At 38.0% G+C, this 17,409-nt stretch overlaps 1 protein-coding gene across 2 annotated transcripts in view; it reads left to right on the top strand.

Annotated features, from left to right (window-relative positions):
• The first annotated feature begins 16,320 nt into the window (after positions 1-16,320).
• The window catches only part of TH1 (negative elongation factor complex member TH1), a 66,012-nt gene continuing 64,923 nt past the window's right edge, over positions 16,321-17,409 (top strand). Inside the window, exon 1 of one of the 2 annotated variants that reach the window (XM_083122374.1) lies at positions 16,321-16,366. The gene's annotated coding sequence lies outside the window, so the exon portion shown is untranslated. Of the gene's footprint in view, positions 16,367-16,415; positions 16,611-17,409 lie in introns of those variants that run through there. The other variant, XM_083122363.1, reaches the window with a different exon arrangement.

The following is a 17,409-nucleotide window of genomic DNA, read 5'->3' as shown; positions in this document are numbered from 1 at the left end:
GAATCAACATAATTGCATGTTGTTTATCTTGAAGGAACTAATGAGGTCTAATTCCCCTACTAGGGATAAGCAGATTGTGTCGTAAAGATATAGAGATTAAATAGTCTATACACTCTACACTCTAATCGTAATATGCAATATATCAATTTCTTTTTATTTCGAAGATATTACTTGCACTAGACTGGAATATTTTATTCGAATATTAATTTGAATTATATATAGTCTTACCAAAGGATGTGCCAATGGGTGTATACAGAGTGATCAAAAAGTTCTACATCATAGGACAACTCGTTCATAATTGCAGCAAAAAATGGAAAGGCGAAAGTTGGAGATATGTGTTTTTTTTAGTTTAATGTGCTTCAATTTTCAAAATAGAATTGTACCCCGTTGAGACTACACATTGGTATAAACCTGAATAACAACGCAAAACGTATTGTTGCTACATGCTTCATCCTTAAAGAAGGAATTTACATTATTGCAAGACCGAGCTCTACTAGGCAAAAAAAAAAAAACTTTTCATAATTTCTTCATTTACCTAGTACAGTGATTCAAATCTGGTCCCGATTATCTTTTATTATAAGACGATAAGGAAAAAAATATATTTTTGGAAACATTTCCTTCAGGGACTTACTGATAACATTAATTCCAGATTTGAAGGTCATGGAATATTACGAGTAGCAGAAGCATCTGTTTTGAACCATAAAGTTTTAATTGATTTTGTTAATTTTACTTCGCTTTTCTACCATTTTTGGCTAATCGCGAAGATGAGGATGACTGATGATATGATAAAATTGATGAAGGGACACAAACACCCATTCCTAGGCCGAGATTCGATCCCAGGACCCCTGTCGTCGTAGCGAACTGTGCTAACCACTCCGCCACGGAGGCCGGCATTCGAAAAGCCATTAAGCGTGGACAGAAAATCAAATAGAAGGTATGTTGTATGGTGACAAAGAAATTACTTTATTGTGTGGTAAGATTATAATGGAAGTGGGACTGCATTCGCGAAATAGCGCAGGAATTCGGAGTATACAAAAAATGTAAAAACGTGAAGACGAGCTCAACAGGCGATTTGCTGAAAAGCTACAGAACAGAAGGAGGTTTCAGTAAAATTAACGTGGCTCTTACTAAACAACGAATGAAGGTTGAAACAGTATGAGCATCTAAGTGAATGTCTCTAGTCAGAATTGCAAAATAGCATACTTTTTGTTAAAAAAAAGAAAAATATAAATCTATTTTACTGTGAGTAATGCCAGAATTTGCAAATTGAACAGGTCGAAAAAAGCCCAACCAGAAAACCCCGCGAAAGAAACTTGTTTCTTTAAGTCTTTTTTCCCGATCACTTTCAACCCTACCTTTACAGTGGACAATTTTACTTTGAAAAAAAATAAAAAAATAAAATCTGAAATGTGTCTAAAGGAAGGACGACGCAATGCTGCAAAGCATCATTTATCGTAATGCATGAGCCTACTCGAATGGCAACTCAATCGTACTAGCACAGACCTCTTTCGCACTCTCACAAAAAATCTGAAAATGTAAAAAAGAGTGTTCTGAAGTTTCCACATCTGCATTTTCTTCAATTCGAACACGGCATACAAGAAACTATTCGAAGATATTAACAATATAAAAAACTTTCGATTCTACTATTTATGTCGTTTCTGCTTCGGATTGTGTATAATCCAATGGCGGGTAGTTAGAACGCTACACCGCCAGGGATCGCGGGTTCAAATCCTGGCCTGGGCCAGGGAGTCGTAACGTAACGAAATGGAACGGTATTTTCAATTACGGTTTCCGTTACGTTACAACCAGAAACTGAATAACTTTTTTCGTGAACAGAAACGTTACCTCAGGTATATGAACATTACGTTACAGGTGTGCATAACGGTACCGAACCATAACTGATCTGTAAATCAGTAGGTCGTTAGGTGACGCTTTAACGTTCCATCCATTGCCGGCAACCAGTAACGTTACAGGGTAAGAAACAAGTTCGTCACGATTGACTAGTAACTTTAGTGTGTGTGGAAAGTGATAGTAACGTTACAATTAACCAGTAACTTAATTGAGGTCACGACTGTAAAAACGTTACACTCTTTGCTTCAAAGCAACAACGTTATTTATAGCTGGTATCATATAGACGTTCCGATGTGCAATAACGTGTCCGATGCCGTGTTCCGGAGAGAATAACATAGGTCTCTCGTATAATTGTGCTCGTTACTTTTGTAACGTTACAGTTCTTTCCCTTCACAAAAGTCTGTTTCAAAAAAGTGATACACATATCCGTTACGAATAGTAAATACCGTTATCGAAGGCGTTTTCGAAGAAGCCTCACAATTATGATCGGCAGCATACTAACATTACAGCATTTGACATTTTGAAAGTCATTAAATTATAATACGTATTTTCGTTTTGGATGTCAGTGAAAAAATGAAATTGTAAAACAAAACGTTTGAAAACATCCGTAAACAAGATTCAGCGTGACAGAAGTTCTGGTTATTGGAATTTACTGATTAACTATGTATTTATCACAAATATATTTATTTTCTGCATACTAAATCACTTTACGTGGATTTGTTCTAATTTGATTATGTATGCAAGATGAATTTTAACATGTGCGTTCACTTTATACGATAGAAAACAAACGTTTGTTGTAAGAAAACGTTTATATATATCTTTCTCTCTCTCTCTCTCTCTCTCTCTCTCTTTCAGTTTACATGTGTTACATCAATTAAAAAATACAGTATGTTTGGCGATGAGAATGATTCATGCTTAGATTAAATTGCTGAAGGACGAAACATAAAGGACCAACCAAGGAATCATCTGTGCTACGCGTTCATCCACGTAAGCGAGAGGCAAGCTTTTTCCTATCGGAAGACGAAAAATAATTATTTGCTGCACGACCTTGATAAGACGAACTGAACCACAAGGAAAGAAACCTGTGCAGACCCGCAACTCCTGTGCACTGTACTACCACGTGGAGGGGAGGGGGAGAGTTGACCGTTCTTCCATATGGGCCGAGCTGAAGAGTAGAAGAGCTGTGCGCGGACTTTTCGTCCAAGGTTTTTTCACTTGTGTTCGCTCGTAGCAGCAGCAGCACCACGCAAAATCGGAAAATGTGAATCCTCAAACTTTGTACACGTGACCTTCGGTCACGAAGCAGCCGAGTAGACAACGCCCTGGGGCGATATGAAAGGCACTTTTAGCAAGTAGAAACTACGTAGAAACGAAACGTTAGATGGAATTGTTGTACGAAACAAACGAAACCGCGTTTGTGCAACTGGTTTGTGGCTAGACAGGGCCATTGGACTCTCAAGAAGGCAAGAATTGTATGGGAAGTGATTCTCAAAACTAAGCGAATAAAAGGACAGTATATTTTATCATTTACAAGGGCCCTCATCCGCTTACAATTTTGAAAATTACTTTCAGTAATTCTTGTCTTCTTGGACAGGAGGTTCATTAAACTTTTTTGGTGTAGAAACAGACAGAGCGCCCACCTACCACGTTTGAAAGAAGAGCATAGGCAGACATGAAAGTAATTTTCAAGTACGTAAGGACGACAGTCGACGTGAACATTGAGCAACGTGTGACTGAGAAATACAATCGTAACAAAGGACAGGATTCTTCAAGAAACAGTAATTTCATAAAACTTCCTATCATTAACTCAGTTCATCCTTTTATCCTCTTTTGTTTGTTATACTTTTGTATTATTCTTGTTTTATATAGCTTTTCTGCCACTTGTAGATAATCGCGACGATGAAGATGAATGATGATCATATTAAATCTATGAAGGGATGCTTACAAAAAAAAACAGCCATGCCCAGGTGTCTACTCGAACTTGGAATGTTTGGTACCGAGTGTATGAGTGGACCACTCAACGACTTCGGTCTTCGAGGCTACGGTTTCAGTTGCAACATGCAGTATAATTAAGTTTCTACTACTACTACTTATAAAGCCCCCTTGACACATGAGATACTACAAATAATTTCAGGCATACCCTCGAATTTTGATTGCCTGGCACTTTTTTAAACTAAGTAATGAAGTCACGTTTATATTCATATTAGGCCTACGACTAGCTCGAACTAAAAACGCTTGTGAAATACTGTGTATATGTTATCCATCTGAAGTGAGAAACTTCATATTCTGCTAAGAAAATATGCATGAAAAATTATATTTGTAGCTACTACTTGAAGAATTCAAATTATTATGATGGAATTTCAACTTACGTATACTCTGCATATAATGTGTTATCGGAGAGGAGTTTTTGTCTCGCAGTCAATTTATTTTTAGTTGAGGAACTCGAGAGTAAGTTGGAAATATTTAATGACCCACGTTGTGGTGTGCTGTTCGATTAATCAGAATTGGAGTGAGAGAAATCTGTAGTTAAGGTCATTCAACACGTCAATTTGTAACTGTGAATGCAAGTTTTCTTTGATTTAGCGGGAAATCAGTTTGCTATTGTTGTAAGTAATAAATTGAAACATATATATTTTCTGCTCGAGTAGGAATCCACAGCCCTTATCCAATCAATCACTTTCTGTGTTTGAAACTTCTGTCTAGGAAAGCTACACACAATTTGCTTTTAATAACAGAAGCTTCAAAATAACCTATCCATTCTTGTCTTGCAAGTAATGTTTGATTTGATTTGTTATATTTAACTTTGGTTTTCTGCCACTTTTGGCTAATCGCGAAGACGAGGATGGGTGATGCAATGACAAAATTGATGAAAGGACATCACGAAGAAAATAATGAAAACAATACACAGGCTGGGATCTGAACTCGGGACCTGTGGTGTCGCATTGTTCATGAAATAAAAACATAACATGTATAGTGGCTCAAATTAGTAATCGAATATGTAGCATTTTGTTGCATTTCTTCACAATATTTCGAAATTAACAACATGTACATAAATATAAACGATAGTGAAATATTTATAGGCATTTATTAAAGCTATATTCCCTGTTACATTTTTTTCTTTTTTAATTTTGGGTGCGTCAGCACTTAGGCTATTTTGCAACCGCCACGTTATACGGGGTCCAGCCCCTTACCATAACAAATAACGTAACTGTAATATCGAATAACTGAAATATTAAAATATTCTGACTTAGGTTAAAAGCTGAGGCTCTAAAGGGGCACTCAGCACACATGACAAAAAACAGAACACACAGAATTATACTGGCCATAGGGTCAGTCGCCAGAGCCTCGTTAGTCTGCAAAGAGCAGTCCAGGGTGTACTACGTGGAATGAAGTTGACGATTGGGTGTAATACGTGGAAGGTCACCCCTTACACCCCTGTTACGTTTTCAAATCTGAGAATAGTTATTTATGTTTTGGTGTGAAAGAAGAGATCACTTTAATATTCAGACAAATCGTGAAAGCCTTCTGTTTCTGTTAAGCTACGTTTCCATTCAGACAAGTTCCAGACTCATGACGTGCAACATGTGCCGGCGCATGTTGCGCGTCATTTAGTGTACTCGTACTGCTTCCAATTCAAAACTACTTCTTCAAAATACGTCCGCAACAACACTGGAGTGCAGGATCGCAGTGTAGCGATGTGCAGTGCTTTAGAGTAGTCAGTGTTCCTTCTCTTGTATTGTAATAATTTGGTGGTGATTTAACTTGGGTAAAGATGAACAATAAAGCTATGGCGGGTTTTGTGGTTATGGCAGGCGCGTATCATGAATTTCTAAAAAAAGAGGCGAAAACAACCTAGATGGTGGATTAGAAGTTTTCTAGCAAAAAATTAACTCGTTGATGAGAGACTTACGTCTTCAAAGTGGATACGAAAACTTTGTAAGAATGACTGCAAGTGATTTTGCATTGTTATTAAATTTTGTTGGACCACAGATTGTAGTCGCGTCGTCTGTTCCTACTCTAGTTCGTATGCCCCAGGAACTTGCTGCAGGCTGTTTCCATTGTCCGCCGCGCACGTTGTGCGTCTTAATCGTTTGGGGCAATTTTGTCCCCGGCACTTGCGCCGCGGCATGTTGCAGACAGTTTCCATTTCAACAAATGCTTGGCACATGCAGCGTCGCATGCCGCGTGTCATGTTGCGCGGTAAAATTTGTGGTAATAGAAACGAGACTTTACATAGTTCTTTTATCGGTCAACTACAGTGCGGGGAAGAAACAATTCATGCTATTTCCTAACTACGTCTGTTACCAGTAGCTCCATTGCCCCTGACTGAAGTACGAGAAAAATGGGTAACAAAAACAAAAATACAACATTTGACGAACTGCAGCTATTTATTTTTACCTAACCAAAGGGTGCAGGTACAGGGAAATTAAAAATGTTAAGTACATGTAAGAGTACCGTGGGTGACGCAATAAAACAAAATGAAAAGGAAAATGAGGTAGATTCCGTATCTCAGAAAATTCAACCAAGAGAAATAGGAGAACGAAATGAACGAGCTTCAGTATGAAAAATAAAGACCCTTTCCTCACCCCCATCCCCTTCCAAAACCAAGGGCTCCGAAAGCAGCTGTGCAACTTGGAGCAGGCACTGGGACTGCTGTACGTTCAGTAGCGTTTGGTCCGAAAGCGAAATTCCTAGAAAAATGCCACAGTTCGTCCGCGACGGTTTAATGAGTTGCATTTCGCCCGAGCCTGGCTGATGATGAGTCATACCTTGACTAACCGGTGGCAGCGGTGGAATTAGTGACTAGGATACCTCAGTTAACAACTTTTAAAACTACATTGCATAGACAGCGGAGTGTAGCGCAGGAGTGCAGACTCAGTCAAATCGTCGAGAGAGGGGTCCCGGGTTCGATACCCGGTGGAGGCACAAGTGGTTCGGATCCCACTTTAAATTGTAGGTCCAGTCCCGATTAGCCTTACTGTGCATAAAGGGGACTTAAAACAACAAATAAAATCGTTGAGAGGAAGTGAACTTGGATCCAGAAATTTTAGTCATGGCAGTCAACACTACTACTTCTAAGCAGCTCCCATAAGTGACTGAGGTTAGAATGAAAGTTTGTCTTGTTTTAAGTTCACTTGTATGCACAGATAGGCTAATTGGGAGTGGGCCTACAGTTTAAAGTGGAATTCGAATCACAGGAATCGAACCCGGCTAGAATGCAAGTGTTTTCTCATACTCACATGGGAAGTTGTTTATGTTATTGTTTCACATAATTTGTAGGTAGTCACACGTGGTCTGAGAAACAGAAAAGTCACACATAATTCTCTCGAGGCAGTTTGTTGCAAGAACTTTGCTTGCAGGCCACGGACAATAACTTTCATGGGTAAAAAAGTGTCCCATCATAAGGTAGAGAGCATCCTGCTTAGAGCAATGTATGCGCTCCAAACGTTGGACGCTGACGCCGATATAACCTGGCTCGCAAGCCGAGAACACTGTTCGAATCTCCACAGGCATATAACAAAAATGCATCATACCCAAATGACACATCTGGCGTAATACCTAACGTGCCAAATTTTGGAAAATAGGGGCTGATAGCGTGTGTGAGAACCAGAGCGACTTAACTCTAATTTATCAAATTAATAGGAGAGGAAATAATGTATTCTTAGGAATATGACTCTTAAACGTGACTCCGCCTTACAGATAAGAATTAGAAGTGGAAAATGTCGATTTTCTCCAAATTCTCTTCAGAGGATTTTTTTTTTAACGAAACTGAAGACAGAATTTTTGTAGTTACGTTCCTCTGATTCCCGTAGGACGATAGGTGAAATACATTTCATGAGCGATGTTTCAAAGAAGTTGTGTTAAGATGTCAAACATGTAGCCGACAGCCATGTTGTATGAAGAGAGCATATAGGATAAGCTCCAATCACACTTAATCTAGGGTCACAACAAAGATAGCGGCTGAGTGACCTAGCGTAATGAAAGGCAAAGAAAACAGTCAATCATTGGAAAAAACAATTAGTTTCATGTTTAAGATCATTCTATCAATTAATGCAGTTGCTTATAAAAATAAAAAATGGTCCAAAATGCTTCAAAGTAATTGAAAATATGAGGCATTGCGGATACGAAGGGCGAACTCAACAAAGTGCATTGTGATGGAAATGCGTTTCAAGTTGCCAGGCACAGTGCAAACTCCATAAAATCTTTGAAAATCACGCATGAAACATTCCGATCTACAGTTACCAAGTTTTTGTGGAGCTCGAATTGTGCCTGACAACTTGAAATGCATTTCCCTCACAATGCACTTTGTTGAGTTCGCCCTTCGTATCCGCAGTGCTTCATATCGTCTCTAGGAAAAACCCAGAAAATTAATACGCCCATTCAAATTTAAAACCTTTATTTGCATACTAAATAGAAAGAATTTTCACCAGATACTTGAAATTAGTTTGAGAAAATCTAAAATAAGAGGAATTCCTATCCCTGTTCTCGTGTTGATATTTCCTGGCAAATACTCTGTAAGAGGCTGTCGCGGTATATTGCCGCTCTATACATTGAAGAATCAATGCTTTATACTCCGAAGTCGATACTAAAGGTTCATGAACGTCTGCAGGATTTTTTCCAAAGAGGCGCAAGCAAGGTAGTTTTTCCGGGGGGAGGGAGGCAAACAAGGTGCATAACAGTGTTGTCTCCTCAAAAAACATTGCTTTAATTTGAAGTTATCATATTCATCTTATTTGAAAATAAGATCCTTAGGAAAATATTTGGACCTAAAAGGGATGAGGAGATAATTAGAATAATTAAATCAAGAAGACTTAGGTGGGTAGGCCATGTGGCACGAATGGGAGAGGAAAGAGGAGTTTATAGGATTCTTGTTGGGAAACCTGATGGTAAGAGACCTTTAGGAAGGTTAAGACGAAGATGGAGGGACAACGTTGAGATAGACCTAAAGGAAATCGGTAGGGATGGAAAAGAGTATATAGATCTTGCTCAGGATAGGGACAGATGGAAGGCCTGTGTTCTGCAGCCATGAACCTTCGGGTTTAAGAAGGCTAGAGAGTTAGTTAGTTAGCTAGTTATGTTCATGCAATAATTAACATATATTATTGCAGCTGAAATGGAATTGTGTGAGATATATATATAATTTTTGGTTGACTTTCATTTTCCAGGTGGGTCGTGCACCCCCCCCCCCTTGCCTCTCTTTCGGACTTCCATGCAAAGGTTCTATTTTTATTTCGCGTCTACCACTTTCGGTTAATCGCGATGATAAAGGATGTGATAGGTGATGAAAGTGGTATAAAGACAATGACCCAACCCATCCATATTTTCTAGTCCAGGCTCTAATCCGACATCTCCCGGGTTCGAATCCCGGTCGGGCTTGGTTGTTTGTGAATGTCCATTCATCAATTTCATCATTTCATCACTCATCCCCATCTTCGCAAATTAGCCTAGAGGCACAAAACGCGAAGTAAAATAAACTAAATCAATCAATCTAATCCGACATTAGACTTCGCAGTTTATTACGCTAACCAATTTGCCACGGGATCGGCTTCTTCGTGTTTGTCTGCTTATGAAATGATTAATTAGTTATTCAAACTATATAGGTAGGAAAGCTATATAAAATAACGAAACAGAAAAATAAATCCACTTGACGTCTTGTAGTACTATCATTAACCTACAATTTCATGCTCACAAATCCACACAGAAAACTTCTTGTGGCATTAGTTTTACAGAATGGCCTTGGGGAATAAACATCGCCCATTTCCTGGTTCAGCTCGAAACAATTCAGGTGCCTTATCGAAGCTGCTCTTGAGCACGCAGGGTTTCTAACCTACTTCGCCGTAATTCAGTTGTTGTATCTTGATTAATATGCTGTATTGTAGAGTCAACCGCAGATTAAATAGGAGAAAAAAGATTTTCCCGACGGAAAATAAGTTGGTAATGCTGCAAACACCAAGGCATTCTTGATAAGACGCTTGAGGAGCGTCGAGCAAACTTTCCTGAAAAAGCACAACCCCAGTATCGAAGGTCATGCCACACGTGGATTGGCAACTTTCGGGAGCATGCTGTCTGTCTACACAATTCTACCCAAATACCTGTTTGAAAATGAATCTTCTGTCCGCATTTTATTTTTCAAACGTACTTCTGACATTGTAATCATTTTGCAATTATTTTTATTTGTTCTTATTTTGCTTCGCTTTTATGTGACTTTTATAATTAATCGAAACTATGAAGATGGATGATAATTAGATTAAATTAATGAAGAGACACCTAAAAAAGATATTTACAGACCAGGACTCGAACCCGGAACCTAAAGCGGATAGGTTGTGGGGAAAACCGTCAATAACTCCCGCCACGAACTTACTTATAATTTTTGTAATTTCTCACGAGTATATTTTGTTCTGTCCATGCATAATACCTGCTTTCGGAAACTTAATTTATAAGTGACACACTTATAGGGACAAGCCACGTATTGTTTGAATGGAGGGACACATCTCGTTCATATACTACTATATACAATCATGGACTATACATGAAATGGCCTCCCCGATGGCGCAAGGTAGCGTCATCGCCTTGTAATGAAGGGGTCCCGGGTTCGATACCCGGTGGAGGCACAAGTGATTGGGATTTCACTTTAAACTGTAGGTCCAGTCCTGATTAGCCTAACTGTGCATAAAGTGGACTCAAATCAATCAATCATATATGATGGAAGTTAAGAAAAAGATAAAAATTTTAGAAGAGATACTGTGAACAAGTCGAATTGGAGAGAGATTGTATTTTGTCTTTTGTCTTTGTTAAATGTATTTCATGTAGTTTATATAACATGAAGTTATAAGTTAAATAAATGTTGTTTTGTTCGTTAACGTTTGGCCTAATTGAAGATTATTACAATATACTTGAAATGTGACGTGCTAAACACTACTTTCGGAGATCAGTTGGACATGGCAATTTTGATATACAAGTTGCATTTTCTCTACTTAGATTCATTATGTCCAAATTTTATCCTAATAGATAATCTCCCAACAACGCAAAATGTTTTAATTGACTCGAATTCACAATGACTCATATACAGTGTGTTTATAAATGAACGGTGGGGTTTCAAAAATTAATAATACATCTATATATTACCTTGCACGGGCAAAACGTACACCGTAAGCAGCAGCAACTGTCCAAGTTTATATAACTTTATTTATATGTGTATAAAGATAGAAATCAAGAGGGGGCCAATTGCTCCTCTGTGCCTCCTTGCAGGTGCTCTTGACCGTCTGGAAGAAATAGTGCACGACAGACGTGAAAACTAAATCCATCTTCAGTATCCTTTTGTCTTGCTACTCTTAGATTCTGCAACCTTTCTTTCTATAGTTCAATGTTTGCCCCCTAACCCCCTAGAATTGATTTCCATACAAGTTTGAGAGCTAATCTCCCCTGCACCCTGTGGTTGCGCCACTGCACCTTCTTCCGCCGTTGTTGCTTTGTGAACTTTCATCTGCTTGAAAATACTTAATTTTCTTCAAGAGCATAATATCGTTTAATAACCGGCGATAAGATTCCTCAACCCTAAATTTCTGGATTAAAGTATAATAATATAGGAGCATGGAAATCTGAAAGGGGGCGAGGATGGCCACATCTCCCCTTTAGAAAACGAATGTCAGCTAAAAGTATATATTTCACGCGTATAATTTGATCCCAGTCATAGTAATGTACATTAATTATTATAATGGGAATGCAGGAATGCGATAATTTCGAATTCAAGTGGTGTTTCTTGAGGGGGCAACACTATTATCTGGTTAATATGCCCCATGGAAAAATACCTTGCTTGTCCCTGCGTCGAAAATATCGGCAGACGTCAATGATTAGGGGGTGGGGCATGTGCCCCCCCCCCCTTTGCACCCCGTGCGCACGTCTATGACTACTCATTTCTACACTAGTTGGAAGCTGTATTCAATTTCGAGCCAAAAATGTAATTTTCAAATCAGGATTGTTAAACGTCCACGAACCCAGTGGCGTGCCCAAGGGGGGGTTGGTGGGGGTTATAACCCCCCCCTTTAGCCCAGCATTCCTAAAAAAAATAACATCAAAGGTAGGAAAAGATGGTAAAATGAGAGCAGACTACCAGGAAAAGTGTACATAACCCCTCCCTTTCAAAAATCCTGGGCACGCCACTGCACGAACCCATAAATTCTAATGGGTTCTATTGGGTTCCGCAACAAGACCGGAACCTTCTTTATCGCACAGTTTTAATTCGGTCCAAGTTGCGTATTCTTTCATTTCAATATGGAACTTAGACCGTCTTTAAATTGATCCGGAAAGAAGGTCCCTGTGCCGTATTTCAATTGATCCGGGGAAAAGGTTCCTGGAACGAATTGAAATATTTTAAACATAAAAAGGCTCTTTACGGTCCAGATCCATTTATGCTTGCTAATATTCCCTGCTGAACCGGAATTGAATTGATTTAAAATTCCTGACCCTTTATCAACCCTGGTTGAAATTCATTTTTTTACAAACAACCATATTTTTAACGGCTATTACACATTAATCCCATACGATATACTGAAAAGTAAGAGACTTGGGCTATTCCTTTTTCTTCCTTGATGTTAAATAGATTATATTCGTCACGCGCCTATAACGTTACTACCTAACATTTGTGAATTGTTCTTTCCTTGTAACGTTAACATCTAACATACTGAATTTATTTACGTTCCTTATGCAGATGGTATGTACCCAACTGCATTTTGTTCCGTTCCGCTACAGTGGTTTACATTTTGTTACATTCCTATGTAACGTTAATTGACCATATTGCCTTTCACTTCATTCCGTTACGGAGGATTGCATTCATTACGTTCCTATGTACCGTTATTTACTACCATGTTGCATTTCGTTACTACGGTCCTTGTAACGCTAGTATATACCATATTGCATTTCGTTACTACGGTCCTTGTAACGGTAGTATATACCGTATTGCATATTACGTTATGTTCCAATGTGCTCATTTCGTTCCGTTCCTTTATAACGTTAATATCTACCATAATACATTTTGTTACGTTCCTTGTAACGTCACTCTATAAGATATTGCATTTCGTTACGTTACATGGGTACCAGCAGTTGAACCATACTCTTCCTCCTACAAAATGGAACGTACCGTGTAACGCAAATTCGGTACGTTACGACTCCCTGGCCTGGGCATGGGTCTTCTTTGCGAGTGTGCTTTCATCAACGTCATATCATCACTCATCCTCATCTTTGTGATTAGCCAGAAGTGGCAGAAAAACTATGTAAAATTTGAAAATCAATCAAACGCCCGCTATCTGAATCGGAGAAACTCAGAAATCATCAAGAAAAATGAAATAGTGTCGTAAGCACATGCCCTCTCCAATAATTTAACGCTTATGTGCCAGTTAATGTTAACGTGTGCTTTCTTTGTATTAAGCATTCTTCTCTTTTACTTCTCCCTTCCTTTTTTTGTTACAACACTTTCAAAATTATAATTCCTGTAAATTTGAACGTCCTAGAGGTTGTGAGACGTGAAAGAGAAGATGATATAGCTATTTTTTTTTTGGAAAAAAAGAAACTGTTCTCGACAAATTTATCTACTAACTATGGTGTGCGGGATCCCGAAAAGTCGGGACCGGGATCGAAAAAAAAATTTCCCGTCCCGATCCCGACTTTGGGAAATTACTTCCCGACTTTTCGGGATACCGAGCAGTCAAGTTGTTAATTCTCGACGTTTTCTGTATTGCAAGTGTCTGGAACTTATCGGTAATGGTTTGTTTTCATTCCAGAAATGTAAAAACAATCACTTAAGTTGAAAATGACGTGTAGAATTCGAGATTTTCAGAGCTTCGGGAAATTTCGAACATTTCCCGTCCCGAAAATTTCCCGACTTGGTCGGGAAATGGCGAATTTTTCCCGTCCCGACCAAAAAAAATCTGTACCGCACACTTCTACTACTAACCATATCGAAAAGTGTGATATGTAAAAACAAGTCAATGGACATTTCCACTCTAACCTAAAATATGATTTTTACTGTATCACTGCACGCCATTCATTTTATATTAACGTTGTGCAAAATAATTTGTGTTAATTCGAAATAGTTTGCGAGAAATTGGCCGGCCTTACAAGTTGTGCCAAATTGATGCTTTACGTCACGAAAACCGAACGGCCTCTGATTGGATATTCCAGTTATGACGTTCGGCAGTGAACTCGGTCGTCAGCTTAGCGCTCTAGAAATCCATGCACGAAGGCGTTCGTTGTTCCTCGTGTTCGTAACGCTGAACATTGACGAGGATTCTCTGTAATTTTCAAAATTAACGTTTCGATTACGACATGCGAGAGATGTACGAAAGCCAATTCCGGCAATCTAACATGTGCAGATGCATTCACGGTAGCTCCATGTTTTGCACAACTGATATTGGATGGAGCAGAAATAAGCGGAGCGAAAGCAGCGAGTTAAGTTTTGCAAGGGAAATTTGACATGGTGTTTACTTTCATCGACAGCATATTGAAGATCATTTAATATTATTCTGTTGAAAGATTTTTCTCAGTAGCAACCATTCCTAATTTTCAGTTATTATTAGTAGTGCTGGTATTACTGCAGTGCAATAGGTTTACCTGGAGAAAACTGTTAGTGTCTTTTTGCACGACGGTATAAATCAGCGTTTTTTCTTTTTTCTTGCGTAGCTGGAAATACGTAATGCAAATGAGCGTCGGGAAGGGTGGGGGGTTCGAACTGGTCCGTTGACAAGCTCCTAGAAGTTGGCATCGTTCATTTCAAGTTACAACAAACAGAAAGTATATTATTTTTATTGTAAATAATAATAACATAAATACATTTCAGTTAGATATTATTCCAACCATGGGCGTTGCCAGAATTTTTTGCTGGAGCTCGGGAAACAAAGTTATTTCATACATTTTTTGTTCACATTTCACACAGTGTACTAAAATTCACAGTTATTGTATTTGTTATTAACTTTTGCATACATCATTCGCGAAAAGGCTGTAAAAGGTAGGGGAAAATTTTACTCATAAGGTTTATGTTGCGACCTCTCCCATAAAACTATATTTTTTTGGAATATTCAAAACTGTGGAACTATTATTTCTTGGATTAAATGGTAGAACATGGAGACACAACTTGGTTCCTATATTTTCCTTTAAATTTTTTGATCTATGTAACACACTTTCTACTGTTGCTATATTCTGTTCAAATACTAACTAAATGATATTTATTTCTCCTAGTAACGATAAAAATAACAAGCTTTCTTCTTTTTTCTACTTGAAATGAACGATGCCAATTTCCAAAGAGAGAGGGGGACTCCCCTCCTTTCGACGCCCATGGTTCCAACAGAATAATCAAAGTAGAAAAATGCGCGAGATCGAAAAGTTGAGTGTAAGTAAAATGTTTAATCCAAGGAATAGGTGGTTCAAGTTTTCAAAATTCCAAACATGAAATTTCTTATGTGAGAGGTCGCACTATATGACCAAAATTTACTCCTACTTAATTTTTTACTTGAAAAAGGCGTGTGAATGTAAATAACAAAATACAGTACTTTGCATTTCAGTACACTAACTGTATTTGAAATGTAAAAAAAAATAATAATAATAATAATAATAATAATAATAAAATAAATAGTTGCGCTGCATATTTGCTCATCTTGTAGACCGAATAGAACAGCCTGTCCAAGGAAGGATGTAATAAAGTTATTATAGAAATAAAAACTTTTATTTTATTAGTTTATAGTAGTTACTGTTGTGGAATAACAATCATAACCATTATTATTATTTTTAATGTTTTAACTTTTATCAGAGCCTGAACCCCCTCCTCCGTACAAATATTTCTGGCTACGGCCATGGTAATGCACTACAATGTAATCAAATAGAACAGTATCTTTATTTTAGTAACTTGCACTTTTATGTAGCTTTCACAGACCAATCTCATTGTTCTTGTAGCTTATCATTCATGTGGCCTCGCCATGTAAATCGCACACAAACAAGTCGTCTATTTTTTCTCATTCGTGGGTACATTGAGAAATATCATATTGGAGCATCTGGTACTCGTATTTGTTCATAATGGTGAAATCTTTATTTTGTACTGTGATATCCACTGACCTGCTATAAAATTCGGGCTGCTCTGCTCTTGTAACTCACAAGATGGAAACTTGTTTCGGCACAAGGCAACAAAAAAATCTTATTTGAAATGTTAACTCAGCAGAGAAAACTGTGGTAAAGCACTGACTTAGTGCTTGCTTAGTGGTAACGACCATTTCCTGTTCTAGTAGTTACGTATCTTTTCCAATCCATTATCTCATAGCAAACACAGACACGTCCTAACACCAAATAACAGTGCAGACGACATAACGAGCCGAACGACGACGTCACAACATGGCGCAAATTTGACGATTATTCTTACTGCTGACACGTGCGTGGCAGCAGACTCGGCCTTAAATTTCATTGGGAGAACAGTTGGGTAGACGCACGGACGCAGTAAAGAACTGTTGGCCAAAGACTGTCACGATTTAAGACGGTAGGCAGCTATCCTCGAGGATTATCACGATGTATAAATGACGAAAATCGCTGCTGTCATTTGATCGTTTTTGATCTTCAATGAAGTCAGTAAGCGAATTTTTAGGAAGGGTGTTATGTAAAGTAAAAACAGAGAATTATTACATATATTTCGTGTAATGCACGTAAATTGTTTTAATGACTTGACCCATAAAAGGATTGTTCTTGTGATACATCTGAGATAAACTAATTAAGATTCATAATAGGTATGTTTTTTATTTTCAATGTTTGATGTAATTATTTTGTTTTTAGTTTAAAGAAAATGTATTATCCAAGTTTACAAAAATCTTTACTCTTCTGCCATTGAACATTGCACAGAATAGTGCACAGGAATTTTGCACTTGCCGGTATTTTACATTATGCTGACTGGGTGCCGGTTGTAACTTCACCAACCAGCATTAACATTAAATAAAATATTCTGCTATTTTACACATTGCACTTCCACAAAATCTTGACTACATTCACAGAATAAGAAAAAAAAGGTTTAATAATGATAAAAAACCTGGTTGCCAAACCACTATGTTTCATGTAAAGTAGCATAATTATTTACTGAGAAATAAATATTGTATTTTCTGAGTATTGCTTAATCATAACCACATTGTGTAGTGTAGGGACAGCTTGATGAATTAACATTTGTTTTGGAAGAAGCAAGGGCTTATAACATAGTCTTGATTAGGTTAAAAAAAAGGGTAAATGTCTGTTATATCGGAGACACATTTCTTCATTTTTACAGAAGAAACTACTTACGGAAATGAGTTTCTGTAGTATTTTGAAAGTTCGTGGAGGTATTTTCTCAGCGTAGAATGCTACACAAGAAATAAGCACTTTTGATATAATGAACTTGCATTTAGTGCAAAGCGACATTATGCCGTTGTTTCCGTTATGTACCTGCAGATGGCGCGAGCGTCGAAAGTCATGCAGTCTCGCCAGTGTTTCCAAACGTGCCTTTTTTTTACCAGAATTTTTTTTTACTATGCTTACCTAACCTTGCTGGAAATGGTTCGT

This window comes from Lepisma saccharinum, chromosome 1 (assembly GCF_977018435.1).
Source record: "Lepisma saccharinum chromosome 1, izLepSacc3.1, whole genome shotgun sequence".
NCBI lineage: Eukaryota > Metazoa > Arthropoda > Insecta > Zygentoma > Lepismatidae > Lepisma > Lepisma saccharinum.
This window is presented reverse-complemented; position numbering and strand designations above follow the sequence as displayed.